General features: G+C 36.4%; 1 long non-coding RNA gene across 2 annotated transcripts in view; it reads left to right on the top strand.

Annotated features, from left to right (window-relative positions):
* Window positions 1-24,167, top strand: part of LOC145539036 (uncharacterized) — a 52,548-nt gene that overhangs the window by 12,495 nt on the left and 15,886 nt on the right. For both annotated transcript variants that reach the window (XR_014077527.1, XR_014077526.1), the window contains exon 3: window positions 3,629-3,774. This is a non-coding gene — a long non-coding RNA (uncharacterized LOC145539036). The remainder of the gene's footprint in view (window positions 1-3,628; window positions 3,775-24,167) is intronic.

Raw genomic sequence — 24,167 nt, 5'->3', positions numbered from 1 at the left:
AGACAAATATCATATGATATTGCTTATATGTGGCATCTAAAGAAATGAAGCAAATGAACTAATTTACAAAACAGAAACAGACTCATAGATTCAGATAATGACCTTATGGCTACCAAAGGGGAAAGCTTTGGGGAGGGGGGGGGGCATAAATTAGGAGCTTGGGCTTAACATATACACAATACTATATGTAAAATAGAAGCCAACAAGTACCTACTGTATAGGTACTTGTTGTATAGGTACTTATAGGTACAAGTTCCACAGGGAACTCTGCTAATATTCTATAATAATGAAATGGGGAAAGAATTTGAAAAAGAATGTGTGTATATGTACAACTGAATCACTCTGGTACACACCTGAAACTAACACAACATTGTAAATCAACTATAGTCCAATACAAAATGAAATTTTTAAAAAAGCATGTACGAATATATGCATATTTTCGGAGGAAGGGACATTGGCTTATCACAGAGAGACCTTCCACTTTGGTGATGTAGACTATAGGGTTTATAATACAGCAGGTTTAATGATACTGTGAGGGTAATACTTTTATACTGTGAAGTTGCAGTTATAAATATAAATGATGATATGAGTGATTAATAGGCTTCCCAGGTGCCTCTAGTGGTGAAGAACCTGCTTACCAGTGCAGAAGATGCAGGTTGGATCCCTGCGTCTGGAAGAGGGCATGGCAACCCGCTCCAGTATTCTTGCCTGGAGAATCCAATGGACAGAGGAGCCTGGCGGGCTACAGTCAATAGGGTCACAGAGTCAGATACAGTTGAGATGACTTAACATGCATGCATGAATGATTAGTACTTGTTAGCATATGATTATGAACATAATTGCAAATATATGTAACATATCTTTGGAATACTTGTTAGAAATGTAGTGTATCCTTTCAAATGACAAGCTGATTTTTAGATGTTACCAATAATAGAGGCTAACATTTATTTTACGGAAATATTCTAAGATCTTTTCATATAGTAATTAATTTTATACTCACAACAACCAGAGAGGTGGGCTCTATTTTTCATATCACTTTATGGATGAAGAAACTGAAGGAGTGTTGAGTAAAAGTCATATATACAGCAAAGAGTGTCCTGAAACACAGCTAACTCGATATTATCTCTCAAGAATACTAAACATAGTCTATTTTAATATGGATTTTTAAATAATACATGAATTAAATCTTACTTTACCAAGGACTAGAATAAACTTTCAATAATTCAACTCAAAAAAGTATTAAAAATTTCATAATTAGTATTTTTGTATACTCCAAGATTTCATCATTTGAATTTACCATTCTATAGAAGTTACGGAGAAGGCAATGGTACCCCACTCCAGTACTCTTGCCTGGAAAATCCCATGGACAGAGGAGCCTGGTAGGCTGCAGTCCATGGGGTCGCTAAGAGTCAGACATGGACTGAGCGACTTCACTTCCCCTTTTCACTTTCATGCATTGGAGAAGGAATGGCAACCCACTCCAGTGTTCTTGCCTGGAGAATCCCAGCGACGGGGGAGCCTGGTGGGCTGCTGTCTACGGGGTCGCACAGAGTCGGACACGACTGAAGCGACTTAGCAGCAGCAGCAGCATAGAAGTTAATTTCCAGGAGCACTCTTAGAGAGGATTGCCATTTAAAAACCCAATTTTGAAAAAATAAAATATAACTTACAGAAGTTTACTCTTTCAAACAGTACTAGCCTTGAGCACTAATCAGAACACACTATTAACTTAAAGGTTAATCTATAATTTAAGGGAAAATGACTTGTTTATGATTATTAATTTGATTAAATGTTTTGAGAAACTGGTTTCATTATGAGCCAGAAAACAAATTGATTTACAGAAATATATTGGATTCATCTAAGACATAATAGAATAAAACTATACATGTAGGATTTCTTTTTCCTTTCTTTTCTAAACCAAAATCTTTTAGAGGGCTTAAATTTACAGAGGAACCCTGATGAGTAGCATGCGTTGAATATATAAATCTGGGCTTGGAAAATTATACTACATACACAAATTCTTTCATGTGAAGTGAAATCTGCGTATACTATCTTTGATTTTATATTCATGAATAGACACAGAAGCATGCTTATATTAGTTGTTAAATGATGTTGATGGAAACGTAAGTTAGTATAGCCACTATGGGGAACAGTGTGGAGATAGCTTAAAAAACTAAAAATAGAACTAATATATGATCTTGCAATTCCATGCCTGGGCATATATCCAGTGAAAAATCATAATTCAAACAAATACCTGCACCCAGGTGTTCATTGAAGCACTATTTACAATAGCCAGGACACAGAAGCAATCTATTATGAATGTCCATCAATGGAGGAATGGATAAAGAAGATGTGGTACCCATATATAATGTAATATTACTCAGCCGCCATAACAAAGAATGGGATCATGTCATTTACAGCAGCGTGGATGGACCTAGAGACTGTCATACTGAGTCAAATATGTCAGGAAGAGAAAGATAAACATCATATGATATTACTTATACGTGGAATCTAAAAAATGGTACAAATGAACCTATTTACAAAACAGAAGTTGAGTCACAGAAGTAGAAAACAAACTTATGGTTTCCAAGGGGTAAGTGAAGTGAGATAAAATGGGAGACTGGGATTGATATACACACACTACTATAAATAAAATTGACAATTAATAAGAATCTACTGTATAGCACAGAAAACTCTATTCAGTACTCTGCAATGACCTATGTGGGAATAGAATCTAAAATCATAGTGGATACACATGCATGTATCACTTACTCACTTTGCTCTACAGCAGAAACTAATACAACATGCACCAATAAAAAATTAAAAAATAAAACAACCTATTGTAGACTATTATAGAGGTAAAGAATACTAATAGAAAGGAAGTCATCTTATAAGTTCAATATTTTAATGAATAAACTGGTTCCTCAGTGTCTACAGGATAAACTGCTAACTTCCTACTGGACATGAAGCTGGGGACCTTTTCTACAAAGCTTACGCATTTGTGTCACAGCTACTTCTCTTTTGCAGGAATAATAAACTCCAGTACGTATTCCTTGAACCTGGAACCTGTAATGTGTTCCATGCAAAGTCTGTACCTTTCACAAACTCCTGGTAAAATCCTGGTTCAAGACTCGGTTTGAGAGGTTCCTTCTCTTAAAACTTACCTTAAATTGTTTAGGTAGGGTGGGTCTCTTTATTTCTTGAGCCAGTTTCATAAACTGTTTATAAACTGGCATAGACTGTTTTTAAAACTGGCTCAAGAAAAAAGAGACTCACTCTGCTTAAACAGATTACTTCCTTTCTTTTTGTGTTCTTTACCCCTATAATAGTCTGTGTGTATGTATATAATAAGCATTTATACAGTTTCAGAATTTTAAAGTTTAGACACATTAAATGCAAAGCTTTAAATATTTAGCATAATGATTCTATATGAAATTTCTTGAAAATTTACTGAATTTATATATCTCTTTAAAGTCTTATGTCATGAAATAAGATAAATTCTGTTGTATAATCTCATTCTTATGTAAATTTCTATTGATATGAGTTGATAAGACATAATATTAAATGTTATGATGAACTCAAACAAAGCACTTTTATGAATATTTACATTTACTATTGGTTTTGACAGTTTCCCTTACATATAGGACCTCTTCTTTGTGCTTGTGTTCTGAAGCCAAGACTGTCATGTTAACTGATGTATCTTCACGTGAAAGAAGGGATATCAGTATTTGGAAATAAGTGTTGGCCCAAAATACTATCACCAATAACCTCCAGGTATGTGCTTGTGAAAGAGTTTACAGTAACTGTCAAGAGATAGATCAGAGAATTGATAAAGATGCTTGGCATGGGGACTTCCCTGGCAGTCCATTGCCTAAGACTCCATGCTCCCAGTGCAGGAGGCTTGGGTTTGATCCCTTGTCAGGGAACTAGGTCCCACATGCTGCAACTAAGAGCACACATGTCAGAGTAAGTATGCCTCAACTAAAGATCCCACATGCTGCAACTAAGAATTCAAATGCAGGCAGCAACTGAAGATTTCACATACTGCAGCTAAGACTGAGCACAGTCAAGCAAATAAATTAATTAAAAAATGCTTTCCATGAAAACAGTATTTATAACTGGATGAGAGTCATTAGAAGCAGATTTCATCTACTTCTGATATACTTTCTTGCCTTTTGCTCCTCAGTTTCTTGGTTACTCCCTTATACAAAATCCTCAGAAGGAGCATTAGTGATTGACACAGCAGCAGTGGCAATATAGCAATGTTATGCTTGTACGCCATGGCCTTGGACTCTTCTCCAGCCAATTTTCTTCAAAATTCTCCAATTTTCTGATCACATTCATGGGAGCTCTTGCAGAACAAGATGTAAATAAGGATTTTCAAACCAGTGGCTCACAGATCAACTACTAGCAATGTTTTGGTTTGCATGTTTGTTTGGATCTTTGCTGTGTGTTTTAATTATATTTATTCATTTACTTTTGGATCTTAGGTAGAGAAAGTCAGATAATCACATTTCTCAGTCCATAGCCTGTTTTTATCATATGTCCATATAGTACTTATGGGTTTCTAAAAAAAATTTGGTATTCCTTTATCATTTCTCATAATCAGTCTTCTTTTCCATAACCAAGGCAGTACCCTAATGTGTTTGATTTATATCATTCAATGTACACGAAATCTTATAGAATATTTTGTGTTGTTTTTAATGTAAACATTTTAAATTTATATAAATGACATTAAGCTAGAAATATCACTCAAGTTCTTTTTTCCTCAATGCAATGTTTTATAAATCATGTTGCTATGGGCCATAAACTATTTTTATAAGAGTTGAATCAGTTCTCAACATTTACAAAATAGAAGATCTTTACATACAAATGTAGGTTGTTGAATTCTCTTTAAGTCTGTATTTAATCATGGCAAACAGTCATAGGAGCTGTATTGACTGCTATTTTAAGAAGGGGCACATGCTACCCACTCTGGTATTCCCTGATAGCTCAGTTGGTAAAGAATCCGCCTGCAATGCAGGAGACCCCGGTTCAATTCCTGGGTCAGGAAGATCTGCTGGAGAAGGGAGAGGCTACCCACTCCAGTAAAGAATCCTTCTATAATGTGGGAGACCTGTGTTTGATCCCTGAGTTGGGAAGACCCCCTGGAGAAGGGAAAGTCTACCCACTCCAGTATTCTGGCCTGGAGATGTCCATGGACTGTATAGTCCATGGGGTCGCAAAGAGTCAGACATTTCCATTTCTGGGCATATACCCAGACAAAACTATAATTCAAAAAGATACAGGTACCACTATATTCATAACAGCTCTATTTTCAATAGCCAAAAATGGACACAATCTAATTGTCCATTGACAGATGAGTGGATAAAGAAGATGTGGTAGATGTATAAAATGAAATACTACATTTGGTGATCATTGCACACAATATAGAATGAGGAGTTTACCAGGTTTAAAGGATCCAGGTCTTGCTTCTGCTGTACTTTGAAAGAGGTCCCCAACCCCAGGGCCATGGACAAGTACCAGTTCATGACCTATTAGGAACTAGGCCACACAGCAGGGGGTGAGGTGTGGGTGCATGAGTGAAGTTTCACCTGAATTTACAGCCACTCCCCATCACTTGCACTACCACCTGGGCTCAGGAAAACAAGCTCAGGGCTCTCACTATTGATTGTGCATTATGGTGAGCTATATAATTATTTAGTTATATATCACAATGCAATTATAATAGAAATAAAGTGCACAATAAATGTAATGCTCTCGAATCATTCCCAAACCATCTCCCCACCCCCCAAAATTGTCTTCAATGAAACCTCTCCCTGGTGCCAAAAAGGTTGGGGACCACTGCTTTAAAACATCTGGCTTGGGGGGAGGCAGTTCCTTGCTGTGCCCCAATCACCCACTTTTCTATTCTATTTCCAATGTGTCACTAGACCCACATGAGGCCAGGCCATGCTGACTACAGTAGGCAAGAAATTTCTAATTATCAGAGTTTTCTGCTCTCTCTAGATGAGAGGAGATCTGGCTTGTGTTTGAGCTGAGAAGGGAATGTCACTTGATAAAGAGGTTGTAGAACCTGCACTAAATGGTAGCTTTCTTCTCTAAAGGAGGGAGAAAGAACATATGTGAGCGACTTCTCTGACAATGTGCTTTGTGCATCTACAGTGCAGTCCCTGGCTTCAGTCCTGAACGACAAGAAACAAGGTGTTATCCATTTATTATAGAGCTTTTTGTCTTTTCTTAATCTGGCTAGAGACCAGGTTTGTAAAAGTCCAAGGCAAGACAAGTTCAAGATAAAAATGTATGTATACCTATAAGAAAAATTGTATATACCTACGGAAATTTTTATATACCAATTTTAGGTTAGATTTCAATGATTTATTTTGTTTTTACTACAGCTTTAATTAACATGTTTTTGTAATATACACAAGGTATTCTGATATTTTGAAGTTAATTTCTTTCTTTTTTGTGAACATTGTTTAAAGTAAAAATGTCAATAAATCAATTTAACAATATCATACAAACCTACAAAATATGTTTGTTCTCAGTTGGTAACTGAATCATATTTATACATTTCATTTATAAAAATAAAATTTTGTTCATGCTACTTTCAGAGAGACAGGGTACATTAATGAAATTGCTTTCTATTCAATGACAGAATCTAATATTTATTGACTACCTACTATATGTCAAGCACTGTACATGTTGCTGTACATATTCTATTTCAATTAATTCCAGGTAAATTAAGGATAGGGTTAGTATTTCTATTTTAGATCTGAGGATAATGACTATTGTAGAAGTTATATCACAGAGTAACCTGGTAGAGATTACACAGATAGTATGTAGCAGAATTGTAATTAAATAATGATGTTATATCCCCTCCCCACAACACATATATACACACACACTTTGAAGATTAAGCAAACTATTCGCAACTTGAACCTATCTGATTTCAGATTTCATACTTTCCACATTTTAATAATGATAGTGTTATAAGAAAGAGACACCCTGCCTCGATTCTCTTCCCCAGCGCTGGCAAGGCTGGGGAGGCTTAGCCAGTCTCATTTGAGGGGCTCTGGGAAGGAAAGCCGGACCCAGACTAGCCCTAGAACAAATCTCCATCTTCAATTTAAGATCTATTCCTTAGGGTCTTTCTCGATGGCTTCTAGGTCTTTTCAAGCCCCTTAGTAAATTTTCAATATTCCTCGAGTATTACGCTTTGAGTCAATATCAATAAAACTTCAGGGAATTTGTTGATCCAAACCATTTCCAGTGGTGACAGATTAACAGAGGACATAGTCGCCAAGAATTAAGACAAAGGATGATATATAGGTTTTCCCCTGGGAAGGGCAATAGGTAATGGTGAGAAGGCCATATGACAGATGTGAAGTAGCAAATAATAAGCTGCACTTATTTACAGTTTTCTCTGCTCAGCATATGGAAAGGCATCAATACTGACCTTTATAAAAATATTATGTTTTGATATGATATTATCAATTAGGTATAAATATCATTTAAGAAAGTAAACATACTATCCTACAATGTCATAAGCTTGCTTTTTTTACTGTTGTTGTTGTTAATAAAGCATACCTGCTTTGGATGTGTCAGATGTGTAATGCGTGTTACCTCAAGGTCAAATCAATCCCTGCAGAGAGACTACAAACACACAGCATTATAAATGACCTCAGGAGAACAGAAAAGTGAATATTAATCATTTGTAAACACTCCAAGACAGCAGGAGATTATTTTGGCTAGGTTGCATGACACTTCTAATGGCATGATGACTTGACAGCTCTTTCATTCTGGGGGGGAAAAAAAAGTTGGAAAAGAGTCAGGGAGGTCATAGCCAAATCAAAATCTCAAAGGAAAAATCAAACCTGAGAAGTACTTTTTAAAAAGATGCAGTGTATCCAATGTATGGACATATTATGGTGACTCATATTTAATTATACGATTGGTTGCTGAGCACCAGTAATTTACTCTCTTTCACTCAACCCTGACTCTCCATTCGCCACCTGCACTCACTTTCCTTTAGTGCCTCAAACACGCCAAGGTTCTGCCTATGCTGTTCCCTTTGTCAGGATTTCCCACTCCCACATCCATTATTTTCCAGCTGACTAACCTCATTCATCTTTACAATTTGATTTCGAATGTCCCTTCCTTAAGAAAGCCTCTTTTAACCTTTAAGTCTAAAACAAATTACTGGTCAGTCCCTCATTATTTTGTATCATTGAACACTATTCTTCTTTATAGTACTTGTTACAAATTGGGATTATATGATAGTATATGATGCAATTATATTGTAAAGTACCTAGCTCCGTAAAGAAAGGGACCATGCTGTTTTTCATTTATAGTATAATATATGATTTAGAAGAAAAAGCTAGATAAATATTTGTTAAAAAGAGTGAGTAAAGACCAATTATGAATGACTTTGAAGAATATAGGTAATCAGTTATGTAATATAGGCAAGATTCTAGAGTCAAAATATTATTTTAAACTTAAGGTCTCTAGAGAGAAATAATAAGTACAGCCGATGGTGGTAAATGCTTGAGCTAGATGACCTCCAAACATCCTTGGCACATTTGGCATTTCCAGAGTCCAGAAAAGCTAGGTCCAGTTCCGGCTTTGTGGTCCTGTCCCTTTACTTCTTTAAGCCTCAGTTTCCCAAAGTGTTAAATGAGTGGTTGAATTGGATGGCCTTTGTGATTTCTATATGAAAGAAAATCACATGTTCATGTAGGAATTTTAGAAAATATTCCAATATGGCAATCAGGATGTTAATGCCTAACAGCCTCTTGCTGTGTCAAGTTGCTGGCATGTATCTGAAAGTTAAGGACCTAGGTCTATGTACTCACATTTCATCCATTCCTTTCACCTAAAGAGCATATCTGATTTCTGCAAGCAGAGACTAGAAACATGTACGGGCAAATACTCAAAAAAAGCAAGCATTTAACTTTCTAAGCACCCTTATCACTTTAACATCTAGGTTTGGCACAGAATCACAGAACTCTACACAACAGCTGCCTTCACTATCACGTGTGCATACTGAATAAGAGATTTCTGCTTTACAAGAGGCAATTTCAGAAAGTCAAACATTCGGCTGCTCTAACTTTATATGTCACTACCTAAGGGAGTCATTTTATAGGCTATTTTGGACTTTTTTCTTTTTTTAGCCTGTACTCACATAGTGTAAGCGGATAAAATCCAAAATATATGAATCTGTCCTTACGCAATGTGTTTGTTACTGCTACAGTTAACTCTTTCGATCTAAAAGTACCCTTCTGCCAAAGGATGGTGCCACCATGTCTCACAGTATCAGCGTTATAGAGTACCTGCCAGGTGGTTTGGCATGTTATATAACTACTGTTGATAAAGTTCAGTTCACAGCCAGGAAATAACAGCCTTCAACTAAGGCTCACAAATGCAAGTCTGATAGAAAAATCTGTTAGTGAGCTCACCTATAATTTACTGTGAAGAAACTTTCTAAGTTGAAACACTGCTTACACTGAGAACCAAAAGATGTTACAGCTAATTTTATAATCTAGGAGAGGGAAGTTTTATTTCAAGTGTTTTCTTTCTTAAGAAAGATAAACAATATTAGATACACATCTTGGACTCAGATATGGTCATATTTGTGAACTGGTAGGATATGACCTGATCTGATAGATCCTTTATGAATAGAGAGCTAAGAAAAACCATTATGGATGTGTTAATGGATGTCTAATGGTTAGACTTGGAGTGAGGCAGGTTTATTAATTACTACATTAGTTATGGGTTGACATTGAATGAATTAGTACTGGAGGTACAATTGGATGATGATTTTGATTTATACAGTTTCTCCTTTTGTCTGGATTACCCTTTGCTCTTTTTCTTCCCAACAGGAAATCAAACATCAACCTGAACATCACCTGCTCTATAAAGCATCTCTTAATTTTGCCTCCCCCAAGCAAATTGACTGCTTTCACCTACTTCTCTGTCTCTTCCCTCTGTACTCAGCACATAGGGCTGTTATAAACTTTAACTACCAGGTTTAACTGATTCCGTTTGGGCAGTAAATCTCATGAAAGAAGTCACCATCTTATTCCTTTTTGTTTACCTTCAACTGTCTCACTATTATAAGGCAGGGATAAAGAGATGAATCAAGTATTTACCCTGCTTGCAAGCATTTCCAGTGTGATCAGATTCCTAATAAATGCAGTTCTTGACACCTGGCATTAGTATCTTGCCAAAGATGAAAGATTATTTTCCGTGGAAAACTGGCTTTGAACTCTAGGGAAAAAAATTAACAGTGAGATAGATTTTGTTTGCCTTCTGCTTCCCATTCCATATCTTTCTTCCACTCCTCAGATTCCTAGAGTCTTTATGTTGCCTTTAGGGATTCAAAATCTTTACATGAGGTACCCACACGAAGTCTGCCTTGCCCAGAAAAGCTTCATGTCTCTCCATTTTCTTTCTCATCTTCTAAGTCCAAACACAGGAAGACTTCTCACTGTAAATATTTATGCTGGGCATTGTTCTGCCTATCTGAACAAAGTAATGTTTGTTACACAGTGAGGTATAAATTATTGATGCCTTATGGGGTATCAATAGGAAGACCTTTGAATTAAGAGAATGTATAGGCTTATAGGGAGATATCATTCACTCTAACAGTGAATTACTAAACAAAAGCCCATCAATTTAAATCTTATATTTTCATTTCTAGGACAGGGTAATAAAACCCTTAGATGAGCTTGTCATCTCTTTTACATTCAATTTTCTGAAGAGGGAAGAAAATATATCCTTGTCACTTTAATGTACCCTAATAATCTCTGTTTATTTCTTTAATAATCTTATTTGATAGTTGTACATTTCTTTAGAGTAGCTTACAAGGTTACAAAGCATCTTCTGGATTAAACTGAGAAATTTAAGGACTAATTTATCTCCTAGTATATTTGTTTATTTCGGCCAATTCATGAAGTATAGTTTCCCCTAGGAATGTAGGGGGAAAAGGTGTTTTATTAAGATTTTGTATGTAGACAAGTAAAAAGATAGAAAAGTCACATATCACCCATGTTTGAATTTTGGTCTTAGGTTCCAGTGTAGGGATATACCCAGGAACTGGTTATCCTCTGCACTGTGAAAGTCAGTAACAGGCATTGGGGTCAATCCTCCCAAACTGCAGCTGTCGCTGTAATTTACAGCTACTGGATGGTCAAACAGTTGGTTACTTGTTCTAAGAAGTCATGAAGCCTGGGTTGACTGTAGCCCTATCTGACCAAATCATTTGTGATTCATAGCCCTATAGTGGCACCCCCCCCCCCAATAAGTGCTCCTATAAACGCCCCCTGTGCTTCAGCCATCCTTAAACACTTCAGTCCATCCAGAGTAGATTTTCTCCCCTTAATCCATTGCCCCAGTTTTTTTTTTTTTTTTTTGCTCCATTCCCTCATAAGATACATTTTAAGAAATGGTTGTCCAAAATCATTACTGGAATCTACTATTTGTTCTTAGGAAGACAGACAAATATCAGAATAATTTATACTGAAATGATTCGGGTTTCTTTCACCTAATATACCACATGCATTTTACTACCTTATTTAATATTCCTGCAGAATGACTCCCTTGGCTGCCTAATATTACATAGTATAAAATAGTATGCTTTATTTTACCAGTCTCATAGTGCTGAATATTTAGTTTCTTTCTAAATGTTCCCTGTTATAACAAATGTTCAGCAAAAATTTAAATATTAAAACTCTCTATCACCTTTTTTCCACACATTTTTATTAATGATTTAAATGTAGTTTACTTGTAAGGCACTAGTTAGAACACTAATTGAAAATGACCTTGGTTAGTAGCTGGGGGTACCTTTGTGCAACTATGAATTTGTCATTTACTGAGTATTTTCAGTTCTTTTTACCAGCATTCTTATTGTCCTAATAGGGTTCTTTCAAAGCTTTTCTTAGCAGAGTGAAGTAGTGATAAACCTGTAAACAGAACTATCATTTTAACTATCTGTGTAATTCCTAGAGATATGTAGAGTATCCACTACATATGAGCACAAAACAAAGGAAAGATTAACTACAAATAGGAAAAAAAAATGATGGCCATACATAAGGAAAGAGAAGATCATTTTGTCTCTGTATATCCATTCGTCTACATCATCTATTGCCTTGACAGCTATTTAGAGAGGATTCTTCTTCCCTTGAGAAAAACCATATGCTTTAACACACAAACTTCTAGAAGGTCAGAAAACACAGCATTTCCATGGAATACTGCTTTGCATAGGGCTACCTGTGTTAGAGCCAGGAAGCCTGCTTTTATGGATCCAAGGGGATTTGGGCCTTTCCTGCTGGAATCAAGCTCTTGGTATTTCTTTTACTATGTTTCTGGCCTTAGCAGAATCTGGAACCGACTATAGGCTGGAGTGTTTTGGCACATGTATGGAATTTTACCATCTGTTTTGCTTCTTCAATTCATCAATTTCTTCTACTTATCATCTCGCCCATCACTAAGTACAGTTATGAAAAATATGTACTTTGAGTATTTTGTCTTTAATTACTTTTATAGATCTTTCCAAAGGAAATTGTGCTGTATTATGCAAGCAATGATAAAGTAAAACGCAATTGTGAAAAATGTAGTAAATCATTAAAATTAAATATTTAAGCCTCAACTAATTAACAAGTCAGTGGAAGTTGTGGTTGAGAAAAAGAACAGTTGAAAAAAGGGAGCTAAGTATTGCTATCTTTGATAAAGGCAGGATCTGAAATTGTTCCAGTGCAAGCTTATTTTTTTTAACTACCTTACATTTATATTAAAAACTTATAAAGCTATTTCCTCTACATATACTAGTTAAAATATTTAAATGCTAATATGGACTGTATCTATCTTTTGTGGAAGCTGAAAAATGATCACTCCTTTGAGAGAAGAATCACCACCATTTATAAAAGCTAAAATAATTGGTAAAGGCTGAAAACATTTTGACCTTTCAGAAGGGATGTATTTATGTTAACATAGTAATTATATTTCTGTCATAGATGGTACAAATGTAAGTGCCAACCTGCCAGGAAATTTTCCCAAACCTCTTCAATTCATTGCAAACAACTGCCAGATGGGTAGCATTATCATTCTTTTATAGGAAAAAAAATCTGGGACAAAGAATCAGCTAGAAGAATCAGACAGAGAGAAAAAGAACTACTATAAAGATATAATAAAGGATACACGAATATATTCTGGATCCTATAAATACCCACAGGAGTTCCCCTGTCATGGTAAAAAAGGACTGTAAAAGAATATTAATACACCACCCACAGAACTGTCTGACAAAGAAATGGTAACTTGCTGAACATAATGTAACCTAATGCGTCTGTTGCAGAATTAGAAATACAACCTAAAATTCCTGACAAAAATAATCAGTTACCAGAAGCAGCTCCCCTTCACCTCATTTTAATTTTATTTCAAAGACTGCCTTGCGGCCACAAAAACTTAAATTAAATTATAAGGTGATAAAAATTCTGAAGGCAGTTAAATTTGTATTTGTCCATTCCTCAAGGAACTAAGAAAAGAAACTAGAAATTCTACACTTATATCCCCTACTTTTCTGAGCATTTACTAGTCATTTTAAATAAGAGTTTATAATTTGGCTTTAAAACCTGATGCCAAAAATTAAATAAATAAATAAATAAATAAATAAATAAAACCTGATGCCACCTCCATGATGCAAATGTAAATTTTCCTAACCCTTTGAACAAACAACAAACACTTTCTCTTCCTGTTAACATTTGTTGCAATAACTTAAATAAAATTGTTCTTTTGTATAATATGGTAAAGTTTATTAGATTCAAAACCAATTTACTCTACAATTCCCTCCAGTCTGCCTAACATCCCCCTTTATTTTACATCAATCCGCAGAAGAGGAAGGAGCAGAAAGGATTGTGCATGAGATTTTCTTAATGCAGCAGGCCTGGAAATAGTCCACATCATTTCCAGTCACATTCATTGACTAGAACTCAATTAGATGACCATATATAACTGAAAAACAAAGGTGGCAAAACTAGTGTAGCAGCACACACCTGAGGAAGAGAAGGAGTTAGTCTCTGCAGTAGGTAGAATCGTCACACATCTTCAAAGCCTGAAGAACCCTCAGTCTGAAGTGGCGAGAACAAATCGGTGATTAGAGCTGGTTTGGAAACTGAGGCAGTGCTATCAGTGTATCAGACCAGAGGGGAGGGTCAACAGAAGGCTAAAATAAGGAAGAATAGACAGTAGTCTGCAGTGAGAAGATCCAGAGCACAGGCTCAGGATTCACCTAATAAAATACTTGCGGTCTACTAAAATATTTCTTATCTGCGGCTCAAGTAAATAATGCAGGGTCCTGGGAACAGATGTTTCAGGAGTCTGGAATGGTTACCAAATAAGGCCCATTTGAATTTGGATGCCTTCTTGCCTTGACTGGTTTTATGGGAGAGGATGTATGTGCAGACTGCAGCCATGAAATTAAAAGACACTTTCTCCTTGGAAGAAAAGTTATGACCAACCTAGACAGCATATTAAAAAGCAGAGACATACTTTGCCAACAAAGGTCCATCTAGTCAAGGCTATGGTTTTTCCAGTGGTCATGTATGGATGTGAGAGTTGGACTATAAAGAAAGCTGAGTACTGAAGAACTGATGCTTTTGAACTATGGTGTTAGAGAAGACTCTTGAGAGTCCCTTGGACTGCAAGGAGATCCAACCAGTCCATCCTAGAGAAAATCAATCCTGAATAGTCATTGGAAGGACTGATGCTGAAGCTGAAACTCCAATACTTTGGCCACCTGATGCGAAGAACTGACTCATTTGAAAAGACCCTGATGCTGGGAAAGATTGGAGGCAGGAGGAGAAGGGGACGACAGAGGATGAGATGGTTGGATGGCATCACCGACTCAATGGACATAAGATTCAGTAGACTCCGGGAGTTGGTGATGGACAGGGAGACCTGGCATGCTGTAGTCCATGGGGTCGCAAAGAGTCGGACATGACTGAGCGACTGAACTGAACTGAGCTGATGTGTGTAGACACTGCTAGTACTCTCTGTACTGACATTAGGTGTAGATTTGTCTCCTTCACTGAACTGAAAACTTCACATAAGTCAAGTTAATCTGTGCATTCCTGGAGTCTGGCATCTCAAAGTAGCCTTTTGTAAACTAAACTGAACTGGTTCTGTAGGTATATCTTAAACATGTCATGTAGCCTTTGATGGGCATGACAGGTTCTTGTTCATAAAATTTCCTCATTTTTAAAGAAGTAGTACAGAATTTTTAGCTTGAGGTTGATAGAATCTGGACTGTCAATACTAAAGAATTTTCAGGTTTTATTACATTCTGTTGACACACCTATTGTGGAATATAATATAGTGGTTCTATCCTGCTCTGTTACGCACCTTAAATATCCTAAGTAAACATAATAAATGGGGTTTCCTAGGTGGCACAGTTGTAAAGAATCTGTTTGCCAATGCAGGATACTCAAGAGACATATTTTTTGATCCCTGGATTGAGAAGATCCCCTGGAGTAGGAAATGGAAACCCACTCCAGTGTTCTTGCCTAGAAAATTCCATGGACAGAGGAGCCTGGAGGGCTACAGTCCATGGGGTCACAAAAAATTGGACACAACTGAGCATAGCACACACAAACATAATAAATATACAGATAGATCCTTAATATGGGGGAAGGGAAGTAAATAAAATTTCTAGACTGAAGAATACTAACAAAGAGGATATCTCAAAGTCTAGAGTTATGGTGGGGAAATGCAAAATATAAAAGTGACCTAGAAGTAAACTTTAAGTAACCCTATTATTCTAAATTTTTACTTAGAAGCCTGATTCTAAATTTATTATATACAAAATTTTACAGAAATTCTCTTTATCACCAATTTTACTGCAAACTTTACCCTGAAAGGGACTGAAAATCCTATACGAAGTCTTGTTGAGGTGTCCTAACATTGTAGGTGAATTGACAGTGGATGCTGACAAAGCATTTTACTGTATGTTCTTATAACAAACACATAAGCTATGCATCCATGTCCCATTTTCAGATGGAGTCACGTTGTGGTGGTGCAATCTGTATTCAGTCCAGAGTCAGGCTTCTTTTCAGTTTGAGGAACTTTCCACTGGGCCTCAATAAATCCAGTTTATATGTTTGAATTTGCAAATTGAAGGTTTCAGTTTCTTCTAAGTATCATTTGATTTGCATCCAGTGAATTATTTTTCCATCTTCCTTTTTGTCCCTCAAAAGTACAAAAATGTGAAGTTTTCTGCTTAAGGCACTAAAAAGGGATTAGCAATCCTCACAAATTCCAATTTTATTTCCCCTCCTCTCTCCAAAACTGACTTCCTAGCTCTGCTTTCCTCTTAAATTCATAAAGACCTGGATCATCTGCAAATATGTCCTAAGAATTCTCAAGATGGTGATGACAGCTTTTCAAGATTCCTGGATAACTTTGTGAAGATCACTTTAGTACTAAAGCAAAATATGTATTAACAAACATCTTTCCTCTGTCCCTTCCTTTCCTTCCTTCTCTTTTTTCTTATTAATTTATTTAGCTATTATTTGGCTTAAATTTTAACCAAATTTATTTATTCGTTAACTTATCCTTTTAAATAAATAAATTTTAATGGTTTAAATAGATGCTACAAGATAGAAAAGGGTGCAGTGTGAATTCTCCCTTACTTGTCTGTTTCTCATCCAATAGTCCTCAACCCCTGCTTTCATTCTGTACTTTTTATTATTTTCCTTTTTATTTCTTAATATAAACCTGACTACTAAATTTGGCACACAAAAAGACTTTACTTCTTTGTCCTTCAGCATTGTTTTTAGTAAAGTGGCACTAAGATTTACTTGGATATATATAATACTTACATGAAGAAAAGGAAATTGAAAAGATTCATCATGTATATGACAGCAGATATATTACTAATAAATTTAAGTTGTACTGAATACTTGATGAAGGTTAATATAAAAAGTTATTGTTTATATGTTAATTCAACACTGAGCTGTCATGGAAGGGTCTGTCTAAGAGTAAATGCAAAGCTGGTACCAAAATCCATTCAATCCAACTCAAACTGAAGCTAACATCTAATCCATTCTTCTCAAAGCAGAGCCATAATTAGAACATATATGTGGATCAAATGATGGAAAGGTCATTATTGTGATATTTAAATAATTTCTGGGTTCATGTGCCTGCTAGGTTACTTCAGTGTGTCCAACTCTTTGTGACCTTATGAACTATAGCCCGCCAGGCTCCTCTGTCCATGGGATTCTCCAGGCAAGAATACTGGAGTGGGTTGCCATACCCTCCTCCAGCGGATCTTTCAGACTCGGGGATCAAACCTTCCTCTCTCATGCCTCCTGCATTGGCAGATGTGTTCTTTACCACTAGTGCCACCTGTGAAGCCTTTCTGGGTATATGGAAAAGCATAAAAGTCCTCAATGAACAATATGGGAAGGACAGAATTTTGTTCTTAAAGAGTATATGGATTTAAGAAATAAGTATTATTATTATAAAAATATTTCATTATATCTACCAGAGAAGGATTTGCCAACTCAGTAGTAGAAGAAAAAAGGAGTAGGGGGAAAAGGAGAAATAGTAGGAAGAAGAATTTCTATTTTCACTGCACTTATTTGGAATCAGGCAGACCTGCCTAATGGCATTGAAGATTTTGGTCCTCAATATCTTCACTATAAAATGAGAGTAATCATAATACCTGTTTTAAAGATGGAAAAGTGCTTTGCAAACTATAAATAGCATTAAAATAATTACTTTGAAAATGCTCTTCTATTCTTTCCAACTTTAGTAACTAAATTCAACCAGAGAAATCTATAATAACATTGGAATCACTGTCATGCTAACTAGTACACATGGCATCCTTGTGCAGTTCTCCATTCAGCTTGCAAATAAAGGGTATCTTTATTTAATGAGTTGCCTCAGTTCCAGAGAACTTGGCGTTATTTTGCAGATAGACAATGGCCGAAAGTTTCAGTCTCTACCTGACTCATTGGCTTTGCTTTCATGAAGGACAAAACCTGCTGAACTGTCAGCTGGGCTTTGGTTAGATGACTTTACAGAGGACAGCTAGTCTAGCTCTTTCCCTCTAGAGGATACACGGAGAGTGAGGGAATCATTCATTATGCAGCAAATTCCATTTATTACTGGCTTGCTGTATATCCGTCTTTAACTTCCAAACATTAATCTTAGATTCCTTTCTTTTGAGCCACAGGGTGTATTTCCATATAGCAACTCTTAAATAATTGAAAGCTACTATTAAGTTTTCCCTAGGACATTGTGTGGTAGACCTGGTTGGTATCCTTTCTAATAGAACTCTCGATTTTGATCAAGTCCCTACTCCCTTCCTCATATATCATCATGTCTCAGAGGAACATGACCTTTCCTAGTTCTCAGGAGTCATGGTTAGTGTGGGACTAATCCCACTCCTTTGAAAGTGATGTGTCAAGGAATGGCTGTGCTCTGCTTAGTCGCTCAGTTGTGTCCGACTCTGCAACCCCACAGACTGTCGCCCACCAAGCCCCTCTGTCCATGGTGATTCTCCAGGCAAGAATTGGCATGCCCTCCTCCAGGGGATCTTCCCAGCTCAGGGACTGAACCCAGGTCTACCGCATTGCAGGTGGATTCTTTACCATCTGAGCCACCAGGGAATGGTAATGAGACATAATTTTGACCAATGCAACCAAAAGAGAAGTTTTCTAGAAAAAAGTTTTCTTTCTCTCTTTCCTCTTTTTAATGAGTAATAGGAAGATGTATTGCTTTTGGATGTATTCTCTGAGTTTGATGCCTCAATCTGTCATTACTATGTGAAAGCTACTTTAATTATGGACCTCTTATTACATAAAATACAATTTCTTATTTTTCACACCAACTTGAGTTGGATCTGTTCCTTGCACCCAAGGGCATTATAACTGATGAGCACACATTTCTCTGCAGATGAAGCAGCCTCAGTGCTTTTTCTTTAAGGTTTTCTTCATATGTTTTTTTCCCACTGAGCTTAGATTATCCTGGTCACTCTCTTACAAATGCTTTTTAACTTGCTGGAACCCAAGATTGAATGCAATAGCTTCCTATGAGATGTTCAGTTCAGAGCATTCTGCTGACTCATGTGGAACTTATGTCAAAGTCCTAAGACATTTTTGTGCTTGCTTTTCAGACACTACATCTCCTTCACCTTACAACAATGTAATTGCCTGTTTGTGCAAACATTTAAAAATCATCATTATTAAATTATAGCTGGTCAGATTATATCCATTATCCTATTCTGTTGCGATACTATGGAAATCCTTCCTGGAAAACTATGCATTTGCTATCTCTTTCCCTTTTAATTATCCTTAAATACGTGAAAGAGGACCTCTGTATCTTTGTTGATAAAAACTTTAATCCAGAAAGGGCTGAGAGGAAATTTATAATCAAGTCATTAAACGACTTTCTTCTAATTGACAATGCTCTAGCAGTAAACTCTTTTCATAAACTTGCACAGCCACTTAAAAGTCTTGAGCATACTACACAGTCCATGGTCTTTCCTACATTGCATAAATGCGATCTATTGCTTTCCTTTGATAAAAAAAATTTCAAGCATTAGAATTTATTTTAGTACATTAAAACTTTTTAAACATAAATATTTTCATCTGCTGTGATTCATTTTAATAAATACAGGCTGACCTTTACTGACCAAATAATCACTTTCTCAACCTTCTTTGATAAACCAGCTAAATTTTTTGCTAAGATGGACATAATATAAATAGTATATTTTTAATACAAATTCAAATTTCTCATTATTTTTCTGACTCTAGATATCAGATGACTTTTCCAGTATTTATCATAGGTCATTGTGAGAGGCACAGTGTTCCCATTAGTATCTAGTATTAGTTCCCTGAAGGGTAACTGATGTTGGCTAGGGAGCTAAAATGCTTTTAGACTGTCTAGATGCCTCTCAGGTATCTTGTACTTCGGTGATTTCATACTTGCGCTTGTTCTGTCACTTTTGTTTTGAACGATCTCTTTTGATGCAGCAGATAATTGAGTATAGTTATTAAAGGCATCAGATCTGGCATTAGGCTGCCTGAGTTCAAATCCTGGTTCTGCAACTTGCTAACTGTGGACCCATGGGCAAGTTACAGAACCTCTTTAAATTTCCATTTCCTCATTTTTGAGAAAATGGATGATAATATCCACATCATGGTACTGTGTTTAGATTTAAATGAGATACTCTCCCTAAAGCACCTCTTCTGAAGCCTAGTTCCTGAACACCAACTCAGTAAAGTGTAATTATTACAGGGAAGATAAAGAAAGGCGTATAGGCTAATATGTTCTAGTTGTTGTAACTAAGATACTTGCTTTAAGTAATAGGTCTGTGTTTTCTTATTCTTGCACTAACCAAATATATTTCACTAGTTGTAGCTCATTTTCAGCATTATCTTTCTTACATTGTCTTGCTTATTCAGATGGGTCCCTCTATCCATCTCATGTATGTTTATAGACATTGCAGTTTATCATCTGCTCAGTTCAGTTCAGCTTATTTGCTCAGTCATGTCCAACTCTTTGTGATCCCATGGACTGCCGCACGCCAGGCCTCCCTGTCCATCACCAACTCCCAGAGTTTACTCAAACTCATGTCCATCGAGTTGGTAATGCCATCCAACCACCTCATCCTCTGTTGTCTCCTTCTCCTCCTGCCTTCAATCTTTCCCAGCATCAGGGTCTTTTCTAATGAGTCAGTTCTTCACATCAGGTGACCAAAGTATTGGAGTTTCAGCTTCAGCATCAGTCCTTCCAATGAATATTTAGGACTGATGCTATTCTCTTTATATCTCTCTCTCTCATCTTCTCACATACAAGAAAATTTGCAGTTAGTTAGTCATGTTTATTTAATGTAACTTTTCTTCTTGAATCAGGTCATGATATCAGCCTCTAACTTTGGGAAACATACTTTCCTCATGAGGCACTGATTACATGCTCAGTTCCTCCCTTATTTCTAAGTTAGTTCAGTTGCTCAGTCATGTCCAACTCTTTGCAACCCCATGGACTGCAGCACGCCAGGCTTCCCTGTCCATCACCAACTCTCGGAGCTAGGTCATACTCCTGTCCATCAAGTCAGTAATGCCATCCAACCATCTTGTCCTCTGTTGTCCCCTCCTCCTTCAGCCTTCAATCTTTCACAGCATCAGGGTCTTTTCCAATGAGTCAGTTTTTCACATCAGGTGGTCAAAGTATTGGAGCTTTATTTAGCTTCAGCAACAGTCCTTCCAATGAATATTCAGGACTGATTTCCTTTAGGATGGACTGGTTGGATCTCTTGCAGTCCAGGGGACTCTCAAGAGTCTTCTCCAACACCACAGTTCAAAAGCATCAATTCTTCAGTATTCAGCTTTCTTTATGATCTAACTCTCACATCCATACATGACTTCTGGAAAAACCATAGCTTTGACTACGTGGACCTCTGTCAGTAAAGTAATGTGTCTGCTTCTTAATACACTGTCTAGGTTTGTCACAGCTTTTCTTCCAAGGAGCAAGTGTCTTTTAATTTCATGGCTGGAGTCACCATCTGCAGTGATTTTGGAGCCCAAGAAAATAAATTCTCTCACTGTTTTCATTGTTTCCCCATCTATTTGCCATGAAGTGATGGGACCGGATGCCATGATCTTAGCTTTTTGAATGTTGAGTTTTAAGCCAGCTTTTTCACTCTCCTCTTTCATTTTCACCAAGAGGCTCTTTAGTTCTTCTTCGCTTTCTGCCATAAGGGTGGTGTCATCTGCATATCTGAGATTATCGATATTTCTACCAGCAATCTTGATTCCAGCTTGTGCTTCGTCTAGCCCAGCGATTCTCATGATGTACTCTGCATATAAGTTAAATAAGCAGGGTGACAATATACAGCCTTGATGTACTCCTTTTCCTATTTGGAACCAGTCTGTTGTTCCATGTCCAGTTCTAACTGTTGCTTCTTGATCTGCATACAGGTTTCTCAAGAGGAAGGTCAGGTGGTCTGGTATTCCCATCTCTTTCAGAATTTTCCACAGTTTATTGTAATCCACATAGTCAAAGGCTTTGGCATAGTCAATAAAGCAGAAATAGATGTTTTTCTGAAATTCTCTTGCTTTTTCTACGATCCAACAGATGCTAGCAATTTGATTTCTAAGTTAACAACTTCCCATTTGTCCAACGTTTCTATCTTCTCCAGGATATAAAACAATTTCTCATGGTTTATCTGAATTAAACTGAGAGTGTCTTTTGTCACTCAAAACCTCAGTCTTGTGAAGAACAAAACTGCTATTTAAGACACTTCAAGAATCTATCAGATGTCGATTTTAGTCATATTAGAACTGTATTTTTCCAGAAGATGAAGTCCCTTACCTCTATCTGCAGCAGCTCTATCTCACAGAGCAAAAAAATAAAACCCTCTCTCATTGTTGCATTCTTGGTATGAGTGTCACCTCTTTGACTTCTATATAGCTGCAGTGTCTGGATACTTGGTGTCTTGGAGTTAGAAGCTGGGCTCCTATTTGTATATTATTCTGTTCTTTTGCTTCACCATTCAACTGACTAGGAGAATGAGCTTTAATTGTAATTATCTTTTTTTCTACTTTCTCTTATCACATACTGCTAAGTCGTCTTTTATTTTTTATGTTATAAAAAGTCCTCTACTTCTCCTTAATGTAATGTCTTCATCTCTACCTAGGGTTGTACCAGAGCTACACTAACTAATGTAGAAAAAAAATTTTTTTTATTATTACATTTCTATTTAACAAAGAGCTCTCATCTTTCTGTCTGATTTTGCATGGTGTTTGATGTTAAATCTTGAGCAACTCCTTTAAAATGTAATTTATCAGAACTTCAGTTTCAGTTAATATTTTTTAAAAGATAGACATTCTCTATCAATTTCTATCCCTGACCTATTTACCTGAAGCCTAGTCTCCTGCTGACATTTTTTTCCTCCTATTAGATGAGTTCAAAAGGCCAACAGGCCTTCCTCTTCAGGGAAAAGCATGCTACTATACCAGATACAGTTCTGAAAATTTATCTGGCTAAGATCTGCTATATCTTCTGGAGTAGAGAGGAATCCCCTTTACTTAGTCAGATAAATTTTCAGAATTACATCTGGTATAGTAGTAGCATGATTTTCCATAAAGAACCTTCACTACAGAGAAGGCTCTGGATGTGTTTCTAAGTGATTAATCTGACCTTCCCCTGACCAATGCCAAGAGGGGGTCTTCCTCACATTTGCAGCATTAATTGGATTATGTACCTTCAGGCTAACACCATAATGTCTCAATTATTGTAGCTTTTTGGTAATAAGTCTTTGAAGTAAGTCTTGTAATTCCTCTTATTGTGTTCTACTTTGAAGTTGTTTTGGTTAGTCTAGGTTTTGTTTTTGGGTTTTTTTTTTTTTTGCATTTCCATACAGATTTTAGAATCAGCTTGCCGATTTCTGTAAAAAAAAAAAAAAAGAAACCCTGCAATTTTGATTGGGATTTCATTGTAGTTAGAGATCTCTTGGGGGGAGAACTAGCATCTTTACCATATCAAATCTTCTGACCCATGAACACATGTCTCTGTTTAGATCCTCTAATTTTTTTAGCAATGTTTCATAGATTTTCATGTATAGGATTGGCATGGATTGTTAGATTTTTTCCAATTATTTAATATTTCTAGATGCTGCTTTAAATGGTAGTTTAAAATTTTTCATTTTCCAATTTTTCTTTGCCAGTGTATGGAAATACAATTGCTTTTTGTATATTGCTTTTATATTCTGCAATTTGGTAAACTTACTTGTGAGTTCTTGTTGCTTTTTGTATATTCCATATTATTTTCTACATAAACAACTTTATGTAAAACAACAGTTTTATTTCTTCCTTTCCAATCCAGATACCTTTTATTTATTTTTCTAACCTATTAAGATGACTATAATCTCTAGTACAATGTTGAATATAAGTGGTGAACATGGTTGTTTTTCCTTATTACTGATCTTAGGGGAGAAATGATTTGGTTTTTCACCATGAAGTATTGTACTGATGTTAGCTTCAAGTTTTTGTAGCTTCCCTTTATCAAGTTGAGGGAATTCACTTCTATACCTAGTTTGCTAAGGTGTTTTTTGTTTTTGTTTTTGTTTTTATCAAGGAGATACTAGACTTTGACAATTGACAAATGCT

The sequence above is a fragment of the Giraffa tippelskirchi genome, chromosome 2 (assembly GCF_054371585.1).
Source record: "Giraffa tippelskirchi isolate mGirTip1 chromosome 2, T2T-mGirTip1v1.2.pri, whole genome shotgun sequence".
Taxonomy (NCBI): Eukaryota; Metazoa; Chordata; class Mammalia; order Artiodactyla; family Giraffidae; genus Giraffa; species Giraffa tippelskirchi.
The sequence above is the reverse complement of the archived record's forward strand: the minus strand, read 5'-3'. Positions and strand labels throughout refer to the sequence as shown.